This window comes from Melanaphis sacchari, unplaced genomic scaffold (assembly GCF_002803265.2).
Source record: "Melanaphis sacchari strain LSU unplaced genomic scaffold, SCAv2.0 Contig7_pilon_pilon, whole genome shotgun sequence".
NCBI lineage: Eukaryota > Metazoa > Arthropoda > Insecta > Hemiptera > Aphididae > Melanaphis > Melanaphis sacchari.
In genome coordinates, this window is record NW_020271560.1 from 330902 (window position 1) to 340334 (window position 9433).

The following is a 9433-nucleotide window of genomic DNA, read 5'->3' on the forward strand; positions in this document are numbered from 1 at the left end:
CGTTTAATGGTTTAAAAAATACGTAGGTATTTTATTTTATATTAATCGTTTTAAAAAAAGATAAATATCTGTAAAATGTAATATTATGAGTTAAAATTTAAATTTGGGTAATTTTAATGATTATTATTTTTTTAATCATACAAAATGGATGTTTTTTGTTTTACAGAATATGTTTTATTTATTATTATACAGTTTTATATAATTATTGCTATTTAGAATATCATTAAAAACTATCGAGCTGTTATTAAAACGGACATTTTTCATTATTATTTGATTAGGTATCATTATGTTTTATAAGATAGATAATAATTTATTGGCCAAGAAAATAGTTAAATACCTACATCATATACTGTTAAGATAAATAAAGTAATATACTCGTAGATAATTTATATTTGTCATAAAAATTAAAATAAATCAAGTATAAGTATTATGAAATAATTTAAAATACAAATAGGTATAAGACAAATAATACATTATTACTGTTCAAATTTAAGTTCTCATAAGAAAATGTATTTCAATTATCTGTTAAGAATAAAAAAAATAAGTAAAAATTATAAAATATGTACAGTAATTTGTTAATGATTAAGATATGCACGAATAAAAATCAACGAAATTATATCCAATTTAAATTTTAGTTTAATGAAAAGTGTCTAAATAAGTTGTGCCAGATTTTTATGACTCTCTATAGTAGTATTTATCAAATATGAAATTATTATTTTTTTGTACACGAGTATAATTTAAAAAAAAAAAAAAACCCTGTAAGTAATAAAAATGACAATAAGTGATGAAAACAATATTTATATAGTTATCTTCTCAAAGACATTATTGGTCACATTATAATAATAATAATAATAATAATAATAATAATAATGATAGTGTAATAATAAATAAAGAAGAAAACTATGAGATACTATGAAAATAATTAAAAGTAAAAAAAAAATAATAATATCAGGTACAAATAATGTTGACAAATGAGTTAACGGCTCGTTTGTCGCATTATTAAAATTGCATTTCGTCAGGCCGGTTGTAATCTAGGACAAAGGTTAAAAGCCATCGGCTCCCATCCGACACCCACCCGATCCCTGGCCGCGGGGCTTTTGTGCGTTAATTAAGGTGGGGACCGAGCGGCGGCGGAGCACTACAGAAAATACCGTTCGCAAGGGTGCCATGTTTGGCGCGACGCTGTTCATAAAACTTTCGTCTGATCAATCTCCTTTGTGCGTTATGATTTGAGCCGACAACGCGAGTAATTGATGTACAATATATATATATACTTTTTAAGTATACAGGACTTCGATGAAAATATAATAATACGTAATATACTGTTCTGTCACTCTCTTTTGACGATGACAGATTTTGATTTTAATTTTTTTTTTTTTTTGCATTGCGCGTCCTTTTCAGGGGTGAGTTAACGTTTATATATACAAAACAGGTATTTGATCGCCAAAAACGATATGCTTTGTATTTTGATTTTCCGCACCACGAAGCCATAAAGGTTAAAATACAAAAACAGTTTTTTCATATTATTATATCACTTTCTATATCGGGTAACACCTGCGTTTTATACTTATGTAGAACTTATTAATCTGTTTTATGGCCCCTGCCGCAGGTCATTGCAAATCAATTATCCTAATGAAAACGGCGTAATGTTTTTACGTGCATATTTTTATATATATATATATTGACACGTAACAAAAGAATTTTGGTCTGTTCAACATTAATACGGGCCAGGCCATCCTGGGGGCTATACAAGGATTTCCCAGTACGTGATCTCGGATTGTGTTTAAATGAAAATGGAGCCAAATCCTCTAGATCGTAATTTATAGGTATATATGATATAAAAGCCTTTGGACCTACAGCAAGGATGCCGGGAGGTACGTGAAAAGCTGCTGATCTCACTGTGTCGTGTTGCGTATTGTCGTTTCTGTCTGTTTCTTTCATTTTATCTTTCTCTCTCTCTCTTTCTTCCTCCCTTTCTTTCTCTCTTTTTGACTTGTCGGCAATATTTTATAAGAAGTTCAGGAGTATCATAAATAATTTTAAAGTTAGAAACACATTTTACAGTAAAATTCAATTCACGGTGGCATATAACAGTATAGCGCAAGTTGTACTTGGTTGCAATGCACTTCATACGTTACCTATTATAGCTTATAAATACATTATAGCTATTATTAATAATTAGTGTATATTAGTGTTATGTGCTATGATATCTTATAATAGATATAATATACCGCGATTTAGACTTAATTAGAGGAAGGTATTTATGAAATCTGAGTTGGAAACACGCGTCAGGCCTAAAAATACTGAATAACAATAAAAGGAAGGAACCACTCTTCGTATTTTTGGGAATGATCGGACACTATCCACGTATTATGTATGTTTTATTATAACAGTAATATATCGTACATTTACAAACAGTTACAACGATAAAATAGCATTTACTAGGACATCCAGCTTCAACGGCTGCGATTGTTGAGATTGAGCGTGGGTAATACATTATCCGGACGCCATACGATAGTAGGATCATCGGACGTAGCATGAATTCGAGGACACGTGAATCGTAGGAACACAACGGTGCACATCGCTTGATCAAAAATAGTGGGGATAGGATCTATATAGGATAATCCGAGATAGGTTTTTTACAGACGTGATCAACTAGAGTTAGAGCGAGCACCCCTAACGCCATTCTATGAAATAATTGTATATTTTTTGACTAACAATTAATTTGAATTAATTTCAATAAAAAAAATACTTTAAAATAATCAGAAATTTAAATTATTTTTACCGCAAGCTATTGCACACCATCTATGCACGGTTGCTTATATGTAGACCGTTACATTAGTCATAATAGACAATGTCTAATTTGATAAGACACGTTAAAGTAAATGGTAGTTGTAACTAGTTTATAATATTATCTACAGAAAATTAAAGTGTGCAAAATTAAGTGCCTGGTTAAAAAAAATTCTGTGACATCTTGAGATTGATTTATATACCGACTGATACATATGACTTAAAGTGCCCATAAATAATCTCTATTATATTATAACTAGTTAATAAATGCATAGATTTTTTGGTAATTACCAATCTACTTAAGTTCCCATAATAAGTTTTATATTTTTGGGTACTTAGTTATTATTTAGTATCATATATTATATTTTATATGTATTGTTAAAAACCATGTATTTTAAATGTAGGCGCCTAACAATTTTCACCAATCTCATTATTATTTTAGAAATTGAAAAAATTGTTAAGTGCTATGCAAATTTTAAAGCGTGTGAAATAATTAACGAGCACTTACCTGTATAATATCAAATGTGATGTGTTTACCTCGACTACTGTTAGTAATTTTTTTTTTGTATAAATGACTATGAAACACATTCTATCAAAATTAAACGATATAATTACAGCTTTTATACGAGTATTATAGAAAATTCCTACGAGAAAAGTTAATTTGTTTTCTCGCAATATATTTATTAAACATACTGTTGAATTATTCACAAATATTTTTTTGTTAAATCACGTAATAAATTAGTAATATTATAACTAAATTGCTGTGCAACCAATTTAAATTTTGATATTAATTTAAAGTGAAATGCAGCTGGCACTAAGTTTTCACCAATATCTTGTTTATTATTACAAGTATACGTATGTATCACATTCATCATGCTAACCTAATATATAGTCAAAACTATCGCTAATATCCAACACACAAGATCTATAATTTCAATCATTCTCATAACTTTTTGAATAAATCCTTAATAACGTAGAATTTATAAACAATTTTTATAAATAGACAGGTTAGGTATTTTTTCATGCTTTGGTGCCTTAAAACTTTTTTGATACTTAATTGCTTTTTGAATTTCTATAAGGAATTTAACAATATTGGTTTTAATTAACTGTCTCAACAAAGTAGAATACTTCGGATTTTTAGAAATCGCTGACATTTTCTTACTGAAAATATAAAGTAAGTGATTTTTATACAGTATTTTCTCTGTTAAGATATGTAATATAATAAAAATAACTTATTTGTGTTACTGCTATATTCATCACCTATATATTATATATACGTATATATATTTAATATTATAAAAAATAAAAATTATTACTCCCGATAATTAATCACATTTTCTTTTATGAGTATAGCTTCTTTTTCCTCAGTGTCAATCTGCCACCACCTGACACATTGGAATACCATTGGTATCAATATAGTTTTGTTCTAAAGTTATTTTTTTTTCTTCCTAACCAGCCAGTTCCATTTATTTCTGAACACTTCTGTTGACAACATAAATAATTTTATCATAATTTGTATAAACAATGTATTAGTCATACGTGGAACATTAATAGAAACTGTAAATTAATTAAATTAGCAATAGATACATTTCTCAATGTTTTATTAATAGGAAATTTATACTTGTCATCAATATCTGATTAGGTAAATTATTGTTTTAATGTTAGGTACACACTTTACATATAAATAACCACGAGCATTGAAATTCTTTATGTGATTATTTTAAGTATTCAGATTCAATAAAAGAACAATCAAATCTTTTTATATGATTTTGGTTTTCACTAGTCAATATTTATTTAAATATAAACTTTAAATTCACGATCCGACGACCAAACAAAACACTATAAATTTGTAAAGAAATACATTTCGCATTTTCAAATAAAGTAAATATTAAAATTAATAATTCATCTGTATAACATAATATACTAATGATAGATATACATACACAAATATATAATATGTATTATGTGTGTTGTATATTATACTATATTAGATTGATTATTTTCTATTTTGACTTTAAACGAATTTACATATATTGCAACTTTTCATATTTTTATATTTATTTAACTCTAAGAAAAATTATAAGTAAATTACTGTTAAGTATTCAATTCTTATTGTTTAAGGTATGAATATTTAACATTTTTTAACTACAAGTAATTTGCTAATTTTTGCAATTTTGACGAAATTCGTTAAAATTCTAATCCCAGACGCTTAAAAGTTCTTTGTGAATTTAAACTTAGCTTTTTTTATTTCTATAAATAAAATCTTATGAAGAACTTTTATTACATTTTAAGGTTTTTATCAGACTGAATAATTTTTATTATTATTCAATAATAAGTAAACGAAATTATACATGTGTAGGGTCCTATTAAAAGTGTAAAGCAACTATGTTTTTATTTTTTATTTATGGTGTTATTGTTTATTATAATATTGGAAAAGAATTTTTAGAAACTTAGAGTTTAAAATATCTATATAACATATGCCAGGTTAGATAAACAATCATTAAACATTTAATAAATCACTAGTGAGCTAATAGTCCATTAAACGTGATTTAGTGGTCTATAGTTGGTTCATTAAATTTTAATAAACCATTAATAAATCAATTTTTATGCGACCTAGCATAAGAATATACCTGCTAATGATGTATAGATATTATACCACTTTAAAAATCATAAATTTCAAAGAAGAATATCACTGCTGAGTGAATTATTTTAATCATAATGTGTAGGTTTTGGGGTAGATTCGATCTTTTGTAGGCGATAATATCACAAAAGGTGATAAAACAGGGTGAACGAGACTGAATTGTTAGGGTGTTGGATCCTGGCGCTGACACCCTATGACAACAATAACCTCATTAACATCACAATCAAATGGTATCAAACTATAATTAACTTTTAAACCATTGTCAAAAACACACTAACGGTAGCATTACAATTTCAATGCGCAATCTCTCAGAAGTCAAATACATATTATTCTATTCGCATCCAAAAACAATTGCATAATAATTATAAAACTCCGACAGCTTAAAAAAAATATTTAGATTCTCGTGATAATCATAAATTAAATATTATTATTTCCCGTTATAATTGTATATTAAATAATACTTTAAAAATATTATATACATACAGTGGTTCCATTTAATGAGATTACTGGTTTATATAATCAACCGTTTATTAGAATCAAAATTGAAAATTCTAAACAAAATCTTATGTTACCAATGTTAAATTAATTTTTTATTAGAAACATAATTAAATTTTGTGAACATTCTTATTGTTTTTATGATATTTCAAACTGATTAATTTACAAGACTAATTTTATTTTTGAATAAAATGTGTGACAGTGTATCGTTGTACATCACGTCGTTCAGTTATCTTTGTACGTCGTGTAATCGTGTAATTTAGTATATTATATATAGTTATAAGTTCGCGATCAAACATTTTTCTTAAATACATCAAGCAAACGTAAGAACTTAACACTAAAAGAAAAAAAAATTTACTCCTTTGTTTTGATAAATTGGAAAAATGTTCTCAAAGAAAAGTCGCATTAGTTCTGAAAATTTTACAACCGACGTTGAATGAAATTTAAAAAAATTTAAGGACATTTTTGATTATGGAGAACAAAATTTGCTTCTTTTTCATAAATGGAAACGAATTGGACAAAATGTCAATGTAGCAGAATATTTTTTACGATGGTTTCAACGATCTAGAAATTTAAGCGTACCGGCCATATAGAAGAAAAAGCTATACAATTAGATGATTTGCAATTAGGTATAGACAATTTTAGTCCAAAAATTGAGCAGTTGTCTCGTTGAAAAACAGAAACAAAAGTTTTATGGAATCAACCGGTTAATAGAATTAAAACGATCTAACCAATGTGATCATATTAAGCGGAACTCACTGTATATAGAAAGTAATCTATAATATAACTTAGAAGATAATACTCGAATAATCGGATGAATATTATAATTTTTTCAAAGATATTAAGAACCATTATGTTGTTGCAAAGACATTCAGCATCCAGAGATTATGGTTTACAATGAGACCTTTCCGGTAAAATACAAACAAATAGGTGGGTACTTGGTACACTTATGTAAATAAATTATCCACTGCTCGATAATACAGTATAAACGCATATATACTTATACGTCAACCCTTATCTGAATGTATTTTCGTACAAAATTTAATCATATTTTATGCGTTCAAACCGAACTATAAATAATTATCGTTATCATTACGATAATATAGTATTTTTTTATCAGTTGGTGAGGAAAACTGCAATGTGCAAATCGAACAAATATTAGTACAATCGTACGTGTACAGATTACCGTGTACTTGTCCCGACACTTATATAAATAGTCGTATGTTATTAGTTTCTCCGGGACGTAGTGATAATAATAATAAATAATAATCGAGTTTTCACGGTATAGTAATATAAAGTGTAGCGTTGTTGTTATACGTAGCCCATTAGCCTTTATAAATAACTTCAACGTGTTTACGTATAATTGACACTTAATAGTGGTGTGTGTAATATATATATATAATAATATGTACAGATATATAAGCATCTAGTATTATTAAATCACGCGAGGAACACGGTTCGTCACTCTCTGCTTTTCACGTATATCTCACCCTCTATCAAATGTTACCACTTCGACCACTATCTACCTCAACCACCACAAAAATTACCCCGAAAAGCATTTAGTACTATTGTTGGTTTTATTGTATTTTATTTTTTTTACTTTCCTATATTCCTCTTTCCGTTCAACACTGTGCCTCTATTATTCACTTTAACCATTTGTTGCGGTAGGGGCAGCATATATATATATTTATTATACATTTGTAACCCATTACGATAGTAATAAAAGAAATCGTAGGACGTGTGTGTATACGACGATTGTATATATATATATTTATACGAGGCTCCGGCAATCGGTGTCCGATTACACGCGAGTATATTATGGTGTGTATGTACATAGTATTGACGGTTAGAGACGGTGGCGACGACGATTGCTGCTGCTCAGCCAGATAATATCGCGGACTTTGAGCGTTAGGTCGGCGAATAAATACAATAATATAATAGCAGCGCCGGGGCAACAGGGGTGGCGTCGTAGAGGAGGGTCTTGGGTTGCGCGTCCCTTTTAATGGAAACACAAGCTGCGGCGATCCCCTTCTGTTTCAACCCTGCCGCCGCCACCGACGCCCTACGCCACCCCCGAACTGTATACGCACGCACTAATTGTTTTACACGCCTGGCTTATGGCAGCTGATAATGTCAGTGATTCTTGAAAAACAAATAAAAGGCATTGGCCACTTGACTACCGGGTTCCCGTGTCAACAAAAACCACACATATACACAATATACGCCGTATATATATATATATATATATATGTACAGACTCCTGCTCTCCGTGTGTACTAGTATTCCTTTTTTCCTTTTTTTTTCATTCTCTCTATCTTCTTCTTATACATTCGTCTTTTATCGCAAGCTTCTTTCATCTCTTTTGCTCTATTCTTATACTTCTTTTTCTTATTTTATCATATACTCCCAAACATCCAATCTTTAGAGCTATTCGAATTTCACGTCTTCTGCTCAGTTTTCACTGCATTCGCTGCAGTGTTCAGTCCGGTGTATTTACCTACTTCACTACTCTCTCTCTCTCTCTTTCTCTCACTGTATATATATATATATATATATCTTTTACTCTCTCTCTCACTCACCTCCCTCTTTTTGACTATCACTCCCGGGGGCGTACACACGCTGTCGTGTATTTACCCGTTACAAACGAAAACTTTTTAACCTGCAGCACTCAGCGGATTTCGAAGACAAACAGCTCGAGATCAGAAAGCGAAATAAAAACTCAACAATTCGACAACAATGACTATTTTATTACCCCGTGTACATGTATGTGGTGATGTTTGTGGTACGCGTGATTGTGCGTGGGCACTCGACGTTAAAAGGATGACTCATATAAGTGGTAATCCTACGAGCGTACACATATATGAGTATGATTTCGTCGTCGTCTAGACACAAGACAATTTCTTTGATATTCTTGACTTTTGTTCAATGTAAATAAAATTAATTCGATTTAATATTTTAATACTACAATGTCTGCAACCATAAGAGCTGTTTATACAAAGAAATTTAAAATGTATTTAATATATTTTTAGAAAAATAAATGGTTTTTAAATTATTAATGCACTTAATTTTATAATTAAAAAAAAAAACTTAAAACTTTTAGTGTCTTACAGCATGATGCTTCTACATTATGCAAATAGAAAATTCGCATCTTGTGTAAAAAACAATGTCTAAGCCACTAACCGAGTTTCCTGAACGCAAATTTGAGTTCTACTTCAAAATAAAAGCAATAAAAACAAGATCTAAATAATTACATAAGACTACATATTTTATGAATATTGTGGAATATGCAAAGCGAACAGCTACAGTAGGATTATCATTCAGCTTTAACAATCAATAACAGAATTCACAATAACAAAATACTTTAAATTATTTGCTAATGTCTAGCAATATAATAAATACGCAATTTTATATCACTATAGATTTAATTTCATACACTTAAATGTACAAAATTTTCGTGCTCTATAAATAGATAATCAATAATTAAGAGTACATAAAATACAAAATTTA